General features: G+C 44.9%; 1 pseudogene; it reads left to right on the forward strand.

The window, feature by feature from the left end:
- Positions 1–2,203: 2,203 nt before the first annotated feature.
- Positions 2,204–4,864, forward strand: LOC142841219 (ATP-dependent RNA helicase DDX18 pseudogene; annotated as a pseudogene).
- Positions 4,865–15,885: the final 11,021 nt, after the last annotated feature.

Here is a 15,885-nt window from a genome sequence, read left to right on the forward strand (position 1 = left end):
AGGGACAATGGGGAAGTTAGTGTTGGAGCCAAGGCTTGTGATGAAAGCCATAGAGTTAGTTATTCAGGAGTTGCTCATCCACTGAAGAAGAAAGGGAAGCATGCATCCAGGGCATGACCTTACACAGCCAGGTAAAGAGACCTAAAAAGCAGCAATCAGTCAAAGATACTCAAATGTACTTAAGTGGTTGAGGGTTCCCTCAAGTTTATGACTAAGCTTGCCATTGTTGTCTAGGTGATGCTGGATTTGAGTCATAAAGGTTAAACTAAGAAAGGGGAGGTGGGATCTTCCAGTTTCATAGCGAGGATCTGAAGCCAGGCTTATGTTGGGGGGTCCCTGCTATGCAGCCTTGGGAAGCCTCTGTTTGATGTACTGAAGTGAAGCAAGGAATGCCCTGGAGACCCCAAGATCTTGAAAATGCCAGTCCCAGGAGAAACCTGCAAAGGAGAGGGCAGACAGGGTATGTGGGATTCCCCTCCCTAAACTGTAAATACTATTGGTTAATGAATAAAGAAACTGACTTAGGTCTGCACTGGGAATGGAGGTAGGCAGGGGAAGCTAGGCTGAATGCTGGGAGAAAAATTGCTGAGTCAGAGAGAAACAATGGATCTGCTGCCTTAGACAAACACTGGAAAATTTAGCTGGTAAACAACAGCCATATGGCAATATACAGAATAATAGAGAAATGTTAGTTTAGCATATGAATTTAACCAGAAATATGCTTAAGATATTAGCCATACATAATTGCAAACAACATGGCTTCTGTGTGATTATTTTGGTTCTGGGCAGCCAGAAAGAACAAGCAGACCCCTACAACAGATTGGTGTCAACATGGCTAACTAACATCCATATTAAAACCTGAGAGAGTTTAATTCTAAAAACAAAAATACAATGTTTAACACAAATTCTTGCTGTTTACTGCTGGCATGCAGTAGCTCCTTTAAGAGATGTTTTCCTGACTCAGCTGTAGCAGGAAAAAGGCCATGCCATTTTAAAATGGGGCATTCTGGGCCACGGTGCCAGTGCAAACTCTGACTCTTTCAGACAGGAGGTCTGGCTACAGAGCACTGGAATGGGGTTTGTGAGCAGACTGCTGCAGCTTGCTTAATGGTGCCATGGACTGGCTGTGTGCCTGAGAATGGGGCTGTGGGCATGGCTCTCAGAGGCAGCAAACAGCTCACCCATGCTGGACTGTGTGAAGCAAACAGGAAGTACCATATATGCTGTAGTAATGCTGCAGCTTAAGTTTCGGGAAGCGTTTAGCATTTAAAAAGTGCTCCAGGACAGTAAAGAATTGCAGTATGCAATAAAGATGAAGCCAGATGAGTCATAGTATTGGGTAAATGTATGTAGGCTTGGAAGAGAGAAGAAAAAGAGTATAGAGAGTAATAACATATAGTTAATACTTTTTTTTAAAAGGTAAACTCTATAAAGAGACAGAATACAGATAGTCATAGATTAAAAGGAATAAAGAAAAATAAGCCACGTGAAAATGCAAAATTCACAGAGAATCTGTATTATATATATTATTGTGTTATTTTTGAATTTTTTTTTACTGTGAATGAGCTCAGTACAGAGACATTTCATTGTTTGGCCTGCTAAGTGAACCCGGCATATATATATAATCATTACTTCCAAATTTCGGTCTAAGGAGAAGTTGCTTTGGAAAAGAGGTACTTCCCTTTTTTCCACAGAAAATGCGAACCTGTGCATTGCTTCCAGACTGGTATGGTTTGATGGACCAAGACCACCTGAATGGTTGCTATGAACACAACCCTGAGAAAATTACTTTGCATAATAAACAGCATGAAGCATTTTGCAGAAAAACCATGCCTCTGTTCCCAAATACTGTTTGTAAAGGGTTTTTTTTACATTTAAATGGGGATATGCACAAAACTCAAGTCCAAATGGATTAAAGACCTCAATATAAATCCCACCATGCTAAACTTAATAGGACAGAAAGTGGGAAGTAGCCTGCAATACATGGGCACAGAAGATCACTTCCTATGTATAACCCCAGTAGCACAGACAATGAGAGCAACAGTGAATAAATAGGAACTCCTGAAATTGAGAAGTTTCAGTAAAGCAAATGAATTGATTCCTTTAAGAAAAGACATCCCAAAAAAGTCCACTACACACTCTCCATGTAGTTATTACTGGTAACTCTAATGAAGATCTATAAAGACAAGGGGTGGTGCAGCTACTGCTCAGTGCAGCCTGCTAGCGCCGGCCCGGCAAACATGTCGCACTTACAGATGAAACTCCTGCGCAAGAAGATTGAGAAGCGGAACATCAAGCTGCGGCAGCAAAACCTGAAGCTGCAAGAAGCATCAAACACGAGCCTATCCCAACCTTCCAATGAAGATGTGCCCAAAGAAGAGGTAAAAGTCAGAAAAGTTAAGAAAGCAGTAAAGCATGCTGCGAGGGTGGGCTCAGCAGAAGCACAAAGTGGAGGCATGCCTGAAGAGACAGTGGAAAACTCGAAAGTTGAAAAGTTACCCCAGAAACCTACTGCTTTAGCCAATGGAGAAACAGCAGCAGCGCCATCTCCTGATTCAGAATCAAAAAAGAAGAAGAAAAAGAGGAAAATGGCAAATGACGCAGAGCCTGACACCAAAAAAGCAAAAACTGAAGAAAGCACTGTGGCTCTTGAAACAGAAGATGCTGTGGAGAAGCCAGATGACAAGGAAGTGCCCAACCTGCCCCTGGGGCTGACAGGGGCTTTTGAGGACACTTCGTTTGCTTCCTTGTCTAATCTCGTCAATGAAAACACTCTGAAGGCTATAGAGGAAATGGGCTTCAAGCGCATGACTGAGATTCAACATAAAAGTATCAGGCCACTTCTGGAAGGCAGGGATCTTCTAGCAGCTGCTAAAACCAGCAGTGGCAAAACTCTGGCTTTCCTCATCCCTGTGATCGAGCTCATTGTGAAGTTAAAGTTTATGCCCAGAAATGGAACAGGAGTCCTGATTCTGTCTCCTACCAGAGAACTGGCCATGCAGACCTTTGGTGTTCTTAAGGAACTGATGAAGCACCATGCTCACACGTACGGGCTGATCATGGGTGGCAGCAACAGGTCTGCTGAAGCGCAGAAGCTCACCAACGGCATCAACATTGTCGTGGCCACCCCGGCCGGCTTCTAGACCACATGCAGAATACTCCAGGGTTCATGTACAAGAACCTTCAGTGTCTCGTTATTGATGAGGCTGATCGTATCTTGGATGTTGGATTTGAAGAGGAATTAAAGCAAATTATTAAACTTTTGCCAGTACGCAGGCAAACCATGCTCTTTTCTGCCACACAAACTCGAAAAGTTGAAGACTTGGCAAGAATTTCTCTGAAAAAAGAGCCATTGTATGTGGGTGTTGATGATGATAAAGAGGTTGCCACAGTGGATGGACTTGAGCAGGGATATGTTGTGTGTCCCTCAGAGAAGAGGTTCCTTCTGCTCTTCACTTTCCTTAAGAAGAACCGGAAGAAGAAAGTGATGGTCTTCTTTTCGTCGTGTATGTCTGTGAAGTACCACTACGAGCTACTGAACTACATCGACCTGCCTGTCTTGGCCATCCATGGAAGGCAAAAGCAAAATAAGCGAACAACCACATTCTTCCAATTCTGCAACGCAGATTCAGGGATACTGCTGTGCACAGATGTGGCAGCCAGAGGGCTGGACATCCCTGAAGTCGACTGGATTGTTCAGTATGACCCTCCCGATGACCCCAAGGAATACATTCATCGTGTGGGTAGAACGGCTCGGGGCCTGAACGGAAGAGGGCATGCCCTGCTCATCCTGCGCCCTGAAGAGTTGGGTTTCCTTCGTTACTTGAAGCAATCCAAGGTTCCACTGAATCAGTTCGACTTTTCCTGGTCTAAAGTTTCTGATATTCAGTCTCAGCTGGAAAAGCTGATCGAAAAGAACTATTTTCTCCATAAGTCCGCGCAGGAAGCATACAAGTCCTACATACGAGCCTACGACTCCCACTCTCTCAAGCAGATCTTCGATGTGAACAACTTAAACTTGCCTCAGGTGGCTCTGTCCTTTGGCTTTAAGGTTCCTCCCTTCGTTGATCTGAACGTGAGCAGCCATGATGGCAAGCTTAAAAAGAGAGGAGGTGGCGGTGGATTTGGCTACCAGAAAACAAAGAAAGTGGAGAAGTCCAAGATCTTTAAACACATCAGCAAGAAGACAGCGGACCGCAGGCAGTTTTCTCACTGACAGGAATGGCTTTCTACCTGGACTTTGCCCTAATTCCCCCCTTTCTCTTTAAGAAGGAACTTTTTAAAATCACCTTTAGGATTTTTTTGTCTTTACTATGAATGATAATTTTTATTTTTTAAATACTCCCATAAAAAATTATGTCATTGTTTTAACGTCTTTTATAGCTTTCCTTTTTGGTATAAGGAGGGACACAGTGATGGACAAAATAGGCTGGATTTTTATTTCTTGAACGTTAGCAATAACCTGGAGCCCCTGAAAATGCCACACGTATGTAAGGGCAAAGACTGTTGGGAGTAATTGGTGCACATCCTCAGTGGTGCCACTGCAGCTGAGATGACTCGGTGGGTAATCAAGTGCTGCTGCACAGATCCTGAGTTCAGCATCCATGAAAAATGCTGAGCATGGCAGCGCATGTAACTCGAATGCTTTGGAGCCAGAGACAGGCAGGTTCTGGAGCTTCCTGACCAGCTGGTCTAGCCAAATACCATTCCATGTTCACAGAGAGACCCTGTCTCAGCAGCGAAGGTGGAACACAACTGAGGAAGCTATAGGTAACTTCTGACCTCTACATGTGCACATAGGAACGTGGACATAAAGTAGTACCGCTTCGTTGTATATTTCTGACTTTGTTTTTCAAGACAGGGCTTCTCCGTAACTGTGGAGCCTGTCTTGGAACTCACTCTTTAGGCCAGGCTGGCCTTTAACTCTCAGAATTCTGCCTATCTCTGCCTCCCCGGAGTACTGGATTAAAGGTGTGTGCTTTAATAACAAAAAAAAGATAAGGAGTAAACTAAGCTGGGTAAATTACAAAATATTAATTTTGAGGAGAAAAAGAGAACAGGGAAGCAGAATACTGTTACGTTCTATGTTTAAGAATAAATGGCTTAAGCAATGGAATATAGAGTGGTAACCACGGGGCCAGATCCTACCCAGCTATGTTTCCATCTTGTGAAAAGCAACAAAGAAAAGTTTGAGCCAGGTGTGTTGGAGCACACCTCTAATTCTAGCACTTGGAAGGCAGAGGCATTTGGATCTAAGTTTCAGCCCAGACTGGTCTACAGAGCAACTTTCAGGGTAGCCAACTTTAGGCAGCTAAGGACAGAAAAATGATGAAGGTGTAATTGAATGATGGGACCATGTTCTACCTAAGTAAGCAAAAAACATTATGCAGCTTCAGCAAGGTGGTCCTGACTTTAGAAGTAAGTCTAGAAGAAACAGGCTATAGAATTTGCCTCTACGCCTAGTGAAAGCTCCAGAGGCCAAGCATGTCCCTAAATAGAAGCCTAGAGACGATTGTGTAAAGTTGAGGAATTGAAGCCTGGGCTGCCTTGAAGACACAATGTTTTAGAGATGTCAGAGTCATGGGATACCTGCCAAGGAGACCTGCTAACAGGCAGTGGAACCAGCCCAAGAGAAAGAAGTCTATTGAAGTCAGCAACGCTGAACAGAGTAGGAGATCTGAGAGTGAATTGACATCAGGGATGGAGATGCAGAGTTTGGAGTTTGCCCAGCTGGCTGTCAGTCTTTCAGTAGTCTAGAATTTCCTCACTATACTCCCTTCCCTACGTTTTGGATGGTAATGTCTGTCATGTGACAGTACCTGTTGGAAGGGTGTGACCTGTTTATTTTGAATTTGTAAGGGATTACAATTAAGAGATTACATGAATCTCAGAAGAAACTTGGGATTTTAAACATTGTTGAGACTGTAATCAACTCTAGAGAGATTTCAGTTTGTACTAAAGGAATGTTGTATTATCGTATTGTTGAGTTTATGGGGCCAGGAAATGGAATATTGTGGTCTAAATATAATTGTTCTCCATAATCGCACAGGGAGTAACACTATTAGTAAGTGTGCCTTTGTTGTAGTAGGCATGGCCTTGTGTAAGGAAACAAGTCATTATGGGGGTGGGCTTGAGGTTTCTTATGCTCAAGATATGGCCCAATGTCTCAGATGCCTTCCTGTAGCCTACATGATGTAAAATTCTAAGCTACACCACAGCACCAGCTCTGTCTGCAAGCTGTCAGGCTGCTTGTCATGATGATAGTGCACTGAACCTCTGAAAGTATAAGTGATCCTCTCCATTAGATGTTTTTATTTATACAAGTAGCTGTGGTCTTGGTGTCTCATCAGAACAGCATAAACCCTAAGACACTGAGATTCAGGATTCTGAATTGATCTCTGGGTATCAGAACTCTGGCCTGTCCTCTGATGTAGAGAAAGGCTTCCTCCCGAGTTGTGGACAAGGATGTTGATGATCAGAGAAGGGACAATAAGTGCTAGGCAGGGCCAGAGTAGACAATGTCAGGAGCAGTCTTGTTGAGGATGCTGGCCTGGCCTCTGGAGAATGAGGGGCTTCCACCAGAGGTGTGGGCCAAGTTGTGGTGACTAGGATGAGGGGAGCAGTTATGTTGGGCACTCATCGAGGGAAATGGGGGTGGGTGACAAGGATTACAAAAAGCTGGCCTGGTCTTTGATGGGGTGGAAGCCTTGCACCAGAAGAGTGGGCCTGGATATGGTGACAAGGAGAAGAAGGGCAATTGGAATACGGTTCTCAAGAATGGATATGGTAGGGGCAGTCTTACCTGGGGTTCAGGGTGCTGGGCTGGCCTCTGGTGGAAGAGGGCTTTTTGTTTCAGAGTTCTGGGCTAGGATATGGTGCCAAGGGTTGGGATTAAATTGGGAAGACACCGGAAGAGTTAGGAAGATTTAACCAGGTGTTCAGAGTGCTGGCTTGGACTCTGTGGAATGGAAAATTCCCTCCAGAGATGTGGGGCTGGTTTTCAGGGAGCTGGTCTGAAATCTAATGGGGTGGAAGGCTTGTGCCAGAGGTACAGGCCACGATATGGTCTCCTCAATCCTTCTTAATGAAAAAAGACTTCTTGGTTTGTCCAGCATTCAGTTCCCTCCCATTTACTAATTTCTTTTATCGGAATGGTGCAAAGGAAGTTATCAAACTAGGTTTTCTTTTTTGAGACGGGATGGAGGGCACAACTGGTTAATCACGGCATCTTTATTTCTGTATCCACCTTCTAGGCAGTTGACTGTTGTCTTTAATAATAACCTCACCCCTTCTTGGCAGTTGACTGTTGTCTTTAATAATAACCTCACCCCTCCTAGGCTGCAAGCAATAGTCAGGCATCCTCATTTGTTCTTGGACCTCATTTGGTCATTTCCGGTGATGTGTGTGCTCTTGGTCAAATCAAAAGTCAGGGCCTGGGGCAACAAGTTTGATAAGCCAGAGAGTCACCTTTGTCAGTAAGAAGCTCTGTCCTGCAGCTTCCTAGATTGCACCTGGAGCCCCTGGTGTTCCACCCATCTGTCACAGGCATTCAGGCACAAGGTCTTCCTGTCTAAACAAGTCGACTTCAATGAACATCTTTCCCCAGCTTCTCCACATTCCCTAGAACGGGGCAGATCAGGGTGAGAAATTTGCTTCTCACCTCTACCTCTCAACTCAGAATATTGTGCCCTAGTCTGAACGCGGCAAAAGCAAATTCCTTACCCAAGATCTCACAAGACAGGAGACCAAGTGAAGAAGACACCTTTGAAAAAGAGGGAAACTGTCAACTGATTTGGTGGGAGCTTTTTAACAGGAAATGTGACCAGTTAGTTCCTTCAAGTATGGTCTCACCCAGGGATATTTGCATTATCTGCTCATGACTCTGTCACTGTCCCAGGGACAGGGCTACTCCAGAGTTTGCTGTCAAGATCAGACGTGGACGCACTTGGAGTTCATAACTGAGGGAAGCTACTCCTAATCCTCACAGTGGAAAGCAGGGCCATAAGTCTGAGCTGTTCACTGCTAACAGTAAAGGAAAATCATATTCACAGAAAGTGAACAAATATGCAGGAAATAAGACTCAGAATGTAGAAAATATACATTACAAAAAACAGATATGTACAACTGAAGCCATCAGGATTCTGACGTCTAATTAATTTTTAAAGGAAAGATGAATAGGAAGACCAAGAAAAGAGGATGATCACAATCTCTACCACTGAGGTTAAAAGCAAAACCACTCCATACAGGAACACAACTCTCACCTCCCAGGCTACAGGCTCTAGTTTATTCTGCACCTACAATTGAGTGACCTTAGCCTTTGATCTCAAATTCGGCTAACCCTGAATTCCATGTTTCAACGTGGCCACTATCTTGTCATGTTTTTGTGTTACTAGAATAAAGAATAGTCACAAGCCAACCCATTTTGAAATACTTTGGAAGAAATATGTCAGCAGATTGCAACAAAGTGTGGAAATCTGTGCTATGGGCCTGGGATGCCATCTAGTGACACTGGAAGCCCCTAACTTGATGCCACCCACTGGTTTGTTAGTACATTTCCAAGTCACTGGCCAGTCACAGGATGTGAGGTCACGCAGACGGCTGGTCTGTGAATGGGAATAAAGATATCCCAAGACAAAGTATGGTTGAGCCCTGAGCTGCAGTGTCCCAAGCTTCCCACAGTTACAGAAATTCTAAACAATGGGAAGACTTGTAGAAGGTTCAGAGTAAGCTGTTGTCCTTCCAGAAACTTTTGTTCTCAGGAGGGAACTGATTCTGAGAAACTCTACACTCCACTTTTGCTGGATATTCAGAAATATTTTTTTTGAGATAGGATTTCTCAGCATACCTTTGTAGCGTATCCGGAAACTCTCTCTGTAGATAAGGGTAGCCTCATACTCACAGAGATACATCTGCCTCTGCCACCCAAGTGCAGGATTAAATGCCTGGCCCACCACGGACTGACTACACTCTGAACTATTAATTCTCCAGGTTGCAAACAGGCCCCTATCCAGTGCCTATGTGAATGGCTGACCTGAGAGCAATGTGGATTGACTGGTGGTGGTGTGGATGCAAGTGTACTTAGGCAAACACTGAGGGATGCTGGGAAAAGAACCCTGGGTGTCTCCAAGATGACACACAAGTGAAGCTGTTGGTCACAAGGTATTTTGCATCCAGTGACAAGCTCAGGTTGATGATAGAGACCCACATGGTATTAAGAAGAGAAACAACTACCAGGTGTTTTACTCTGACTTGTCCATGTTCACCATGAGAAGCCCACAGGCATGAATATAGGCACACACACAGACACATAGATACACATGGTGACAAATATTTAAATAGATAAGTAAATATAGTATGTTTGGGGGGTCTAGGAGAAACTTGATTTCATTTTGAGGCATCTGACAAAGTTGGGAAATATAATAAAAAGAGTTTAGGAGATTAAATAGCATGAATACATACAGGTATTTTGTATTAGTCCCAGTGGAAAGGAATGTGTCTTTCCACAGAGATGACTTCATAATCATATCTGTTCTGATGGATGTGCTCATTTCCAGGGGTATTGTAGTTATGAAATGGGTATGTTTCACAATTCTATGTCCAATTTCATATTATTTTCACAAATTAACATTTTTAATTTTGCCTTTTAGGTTTGCTTCTTGGATCCAAATCCCACTCATATCCTCATTCCTTCTAATCACCCCGCTGTCCTTACTAACTCCCCCCACCAGAAAAAAGGAAACCAAAAATTGCAAAAAAAGTTATGAGAAAGAAAGGAATTGAAAAACTCATCGCAGAAGCTGTAGTGACTCAGGCAGTCACACAGTAAACCTTTAGTCAATATGCACTTGTGAGTGTTCAGGACAATGAGTCATTGGTCTGGTCCCAGCAGCTCTCCCTGGGGCGCCTCTTGAATATCCTGCTGTTGTCCTTGTCGTGAAGATCCTGTACCTTTGGGTCTACAGGGCTGACCCCTTCAAGTGCTCCAGCAGATCACAGAAGTTGTGGATGATGGGATGGGCCTACACTTAGCCATGTTTTGGGGTGTGGGTAGTTGCTGGGTTCGTCAGCCTACCAGCTCTCCCTCAACCTCAAAACAAGCGTGATTTTTCCTGCAACACCCTGGCTTGCTCACATTATGCAGTGAGCAGCAAGGTTTCAGATTTTTCTTCTGCTCTCTGTGCTCCAGGGTAGCTTGCCCATAACTATACCCCAGGACCAGCTCTACTGTGTTGCTCATGCAATGTGTAAGGTCTGCTCTGCAGACTGCTGCAGCTGGTGAGAGGCAGGGATAACTCCAGCTCTCTTGGTCTTCTGACCACATGGACAGCTCCTCCACGTTCCGCAGGCCTTGAGGTGTGCTGAGGGGGCTTCTGTCCCTTGCCCATGACACTGTGTGTTAGATGAAGGGCCGGGACCGGATGGATCACTCACGCTTACATTCCCAGAGTTTGCTCACCTGTCCCCCACAGCAACATGGTCAGCTCTACTGTTTTGCCCAGGAGAGGGCACTGTATGGTGTCAACTAATCCTGAGCATGAGACCTGCCTTGGAGTGGTTCATATACCCGGGGTCACTCCAATGCAGTAACCTTGAGTTTCCTCTCCAAACAGGTGTGCCAGTTCTGTTGTTACTGTTTATCAAATTGGCTCACTTTACATTCATTCTTTCTTACTTTTTTTCTTTTATTTTTAAAACAATATAACAAAATAAAGTATAACAAGACTAAACAAAAACTATCATATAAAAGTTGGACAAGACAAACCCACAGGAGGAAAAGTGCCTAACAAAAAGCACATGAATCAGGGATTGGCGTGTTTGCTCATTTAGGAATTCCATGAAAACTCTAAACAGTAAGCCATGATATATGCACAAAGTACCTGGTGCAGACCTGCATTCTGCTTCAGTCTCTGTGAGTTCATAGGATCTTTGCTCAAGTTGACTTAGAGGGACATTTTCTCTTAGGGCCTCCTGCCAGGCTGAATCTTGTACTCTTTCCCCCCTTCCACGGGGTTACATTGGGAGAGACAGTGATATTAAGGACTATTTGAGAGGTATTATAGAAAACTAAAACAGTAGAAACCTCCTCAAATATATACATATGTGGTGGAGATTGAAATGACATTACCAAATAATGGGAGAGACAGAATCCCAACTGCCCATCTCTTATCACCAAAGGAAGTTCCAGTATTGGGGTTAGGTTACATCTAATAGAGTTGTTGTCCATAGTGGCCCAGTGGGAATCCCTAAAGATCCCATGCAGTTGTGAAGAATATAGGTGCTCTCCACAAACTGACAGCTTGGAGTAACCTTAACAGAGGCAAACACTTCCACAATCAAATCTTTAAAAATTCTTAAAATAAAGAGGAGCCTTGATTGTTGAGACAGACCTGCATCTCTCTCACTGTTTATGCTGAGAGAAGATGATCCCAAGTTCAAGGGCAGTTTTGAAACAAAGTTAGATTTCTTGTCGTAAAACAAATAGTATAACATGACTAGGAACCATAGCTGAGTGATCAAGATATCAACAAACTTGTGTAAGGAATCCGGTTCTATGCCTGTTGACACACAGCACGCACACACACACACACACACACACACACACACACACACACAAATACTCCTCAGGACTGGTACTTCTGTGCCAACTCCTGGGCCTAAGTTTTTCACATACTTGGTCTTTTGCTGTCCTGGTGCAGGAGTCAGAAGAAGAAATGGGGCAAAAACTGACTGGCACCCTTCCACGTACAGGTGGGAGACCTGGAGGTTGAAGCAATTGATAATGAAATCTGGAAAGTCCAGCCAGCTCCTCAGGTCTCCCTGCTTGGAATGCTGTAGGGTGCAATTCCATAAACAATGCAGTTTATATGGAGCTATAGAGTAGAAACCATCCACATGTTTCTATTTGTGGATCACTTCCCTTCTTTTGCATTGTATTTTATGTGCCAGGCCCATCCACGTACCCTCTCAAGGCCATATACTGTAAATCCTCACCATCATTAACTTGCACTCAGCCATGGGCTTACGGCACGGTGACTGTGTCCCACCATTCTACAGTAAATGGACAGAGAGGGTCTTTCCAGTGGTTTTGCTATTATCATGAGCATTTTCGCATCTTCATCATGGAAAGCCCTCCAAAAACAGCATCCCTGTATGTTCTGTGACTGTGCACAGTGCCAGCATTACAAACAGTGACAAACTGAGCTGTTGTCATGTGGGAGGGGTGTTGTTTTCAGAAACAGGATCTCACCATGTAGCTCAGGTTGGCCCAGTATGTTTTCTGTCACTGTTTGGTCCCACCTCAACACAGAGAATAATGATATTGTAAAGTTTATGGGGTCAAGCAATGGAGTGTGGTGGTCTAACTATAACTGTTACCCGTAATCTCACAGTTAGTAGCAGTATTGGGATGTGTGGCTTTGTTGTAGTAGGCAAGGCCTTGTTGAAGGAAACATGTCAACATGGAGGTGGGTGTTGAAGTTTCCTATGCTCAGGATATAGCCCATAGTCTCAGATGACTTGCTGTAGCCCACAGGACATGGGATTCTCAACTACTCCTCCTACACCAGCTCTGCCTTCACGCTGTCAGTCTGCTTGTCAAGATGATAGTGGACGGGAGCTCTGAAAGTATAAGGGATCCTATCCATTAAATAAATAAGTGCTAGGCGGGGCCAGAGTAGACAATGTCAGGAGCAGTCTTATTGAGGATGCTGGCCTGGCCTCTGGTGAAAGAGGGGATTCCAGCGGAGTTGTGGGACAGGTTGTGCTCACTAGGATGAGGGGAGCAGTTATGTTGGGCACTCATCGATAGGGAAATGGGGGTGGGTGACATGGTTTACAAAAAGTTTTCCTGGTCTTTGATGGGGTGGAAGCCTTCCACCAGAAGTGTGGGCTTGGATATGGAGAGAAGGAAGGGAAAGGCAATTAGAATGCCGTTCTCAAGAGTGGGAGGACATGGTGGGGCGCAGTCTTACCTGGAATTCAGGATGCTGGCCTGGTCTCTGTTGGAAAAGGAGGTCACTGCCAGAGTTCTAGGCCAGGATATGGTGCCAAGAAGGAGAAAGGAAGTTGAGATTATTTTGGGAAGATACCAACAGAGTTGGGGAAGTTAGCAAACTAGGTTTCCATTCATGAGATGGGGCGGGGGGCACAACTCATTAATCATGGTATCTCTACTTCCCAATCCACATTCCAGGAAGTTGACTGCTGTCTTTAATAACATCCTCACTCCTCCTAGACTGCAAGCAATAGTCAGACATCCTCATTTGTTCTTGGACCTCATTTGCTCAGTTCAGTTCCCTGTACTCTGAGAGGTGATGTGGCTGCTGTTGGTCAAATCAAAAGTCAGGGCCTGGGGCAACAAGTTTGATAAGCCAGAGAGTCACCTTTGTCAGTAGAGAAGCTCTGTCCTGCAGCTGCCTAGATTGCACCTGGAGCCCCTGGTGTTCCACCCATCTGTCACAGGCATTCAGGCACAAGGTCTTCCTGTCTAAACAGGTCGACTTCAGTGAACATCTTTCCCCAGCTTCTCCACATTCTCTAGGACAGGGCAGTTGAGGTTGAGAAATTTGCTTCTCACCTCCACCTCTCAACTCAGAATGTTGTACCTTGGTCTGAATTGAACACGGCAAAAGCAAATTCCTTACCCAAGGTCTAACAAGACAGGCGACCAAATGAAGAAGACACTTTTGAGAAGGTGACAAGCTGTCAACTGAGTTGGTGGGAGCTTTTAACAGGAAATCTGACCAGTTAGTTCCTTCAGCAAGCGATGAAAGGAGACAGAGACAGAGACCTAAATTGGAGCACAGGACTGAAATCTCAAGGTCCAAATCAGGAGCAGAAAGAGAGAGAGCACGAGCATGGAACTCAGGACCGCGAGGGGTGCACCCACACATTGAGACAATGGGGATGTTCTATTGGGAACTCACCAAGGCCAGCTGGACTGGGTCTGAAAAAGCCTGGGATAAAACCGGACTCTCTGAACATAGCGGACAATGAGGACTACTGAGAACTCAAGAACAATGGCAATGGGTTTCTGATCCTACTGCACGCACTGGCTTTGTGGGAGCCTAGGCAGTTTGGATGCTCAACTTACTAGACCTGGATGGAGGTGGGGGTTCCTTGGACTTCCCACAGGACAGGGAACCCTGATTGCTTTTCGGGCTGGGGGGGAGACTTAATTGGGGGAGGGGGAGGGAAATGGGAGGCGGTGGCGGGGAAGAGACAGAAATCTTTAATAAATAAATAAATTAAAAAAAAAAAAAGAAAAAAAAAAAAAGAAGGTGAACCCAAAGACAAACACATAGTCATCCTCATGAATATTATCCTTCATCAGGTGATGAAAGGAGACAGAGACAGAGGAGCACGGGACAGAAATCTCAAGGTCCAAATCAGGAGCAGAAGGAGACGGAGCACGAGCAAGGACCTCAGGACCGCGAGGGGTGCACCCACACACTGAGACAATGGGGATGATCTATCGGGAACTCACCAAGGCCAGCTGGCCTGGGTCTGAAAAAGCATGGGATAAATCCGGACTAGCTGAACATAGAGGACAATGAGGAATACTGAGAACTCAGGAACAATCGCAGTGGGTTTTTGATCCTACTGCACGTACCTGCTTTGGGGGAGCCTAGGCAGTTTGGATGCTCACCTTTGGAGACCTGGATAGAGGTGGGCGGTCCTTGGGCTTCCCACAGGTCAGGGAACCCTGATTGCTCTTCGAGCAGATGAGGGAGGGTGACTTCATCGGTGGACGGGGGGGGGGGGGGGGGGGGGGGGGGGGGGGGGGGAATGGGGGGGAATGGGAGGTGGATGAGGGGGGGAGGCAGAAATCCTAAATAAATAAATAAATAAATAAATAAATAAATAAAATAAAGGAGGAGACAGTAATATAAGGCAGGAGCAAACAGAAGCTCACCCCTTTTCAGGCTGAAGGGTTGGCAAGGTAAGAAGAGGCTGTAAAATGCTCTTTGTCTCTCTGACTTTCCAGCATTTACCCCAATATCTGACACCAGGTTTTTATTATTAAGACCAATTTGAATTCACACTACAGAGAAGGGCATCTTTTTCTCACCCTTGCTTACCCTTGTCAGATGAGGGGGCAGGGCCAGCTCTCCCAATCCCATATCCTCTTATAAGTGAAGAGGAAGCTCAGCCAATCACCTTGTATGTGGGGTGTGTTCCCCTAAGGCCAAGATTTACTTATAAATCTTGTGGGTGTGCTTCACGCTTCCTCTTTGTTTTCCTGCGCTCCATTGGAACCCTAGCTTTGTAAGCACCCCTTATTCCCCTTATTAAAGCTGAATATTTTATATTAAAGCTAGTCTGGTTAATTTTAATTGTTGGTCGTTTACGCCCCTTCTCATAAGGCTCACAAATGTCCCCACCCACTGGATAGCACTACTCTGATGCCATGGAGAGGTGTAGGGCCTGATCCCATAGTGTTGCAGCCCATGTGGGGCAGGACCAGCCCTTCCACTCTGATGATACAGGAGTTTAATAGGTTTTGAAAAGCAGCTTGATCCTGCTAGGATGAGAATATCCAGTTGCAAAGCTCAATGGAAGCATGCAGTCCCTCAGAATTTTGAACACTGAAATATGTGTGTGGAAAATGTGAACAGCCAGCACACTGAAGATGGAACCTAGCAGGGTGTGGGTTTAGAGACCTTAATCACAGACCTTAAAGTACTACCCAAACTCTGGACCCGCCAAAGGAATCATTTCAAGGTTTAGGCAAAGACAAAACTTCCAAAAAAAGACCACAACATTTCAGGAAATGGTAGCAAGTGTGGACAAATGGGACCCCATGAAATGATACAGCTCCTGTACAGGAAAGCACTTCGCTTAACAGGGTGAAGCGACAGCCTATAAGAAGGGAAAAATTTTGTC

This window comes from Microtus pennsylvanicus, chromosome X (assembly GCF_037038515.1).
Source record: "Microtus pennsylvanicus isolate mMicPen1 chromosome X, mMicPen1.hap1, whole genome shotgun sequence".
Taxonomy (NCBI): domain Eukaryota; kingdom Metazoa; phylum Chordata; class Mammalia; order Rodentia; family Cricetidae; genus Microtus; species Microtus pennsylvanicus.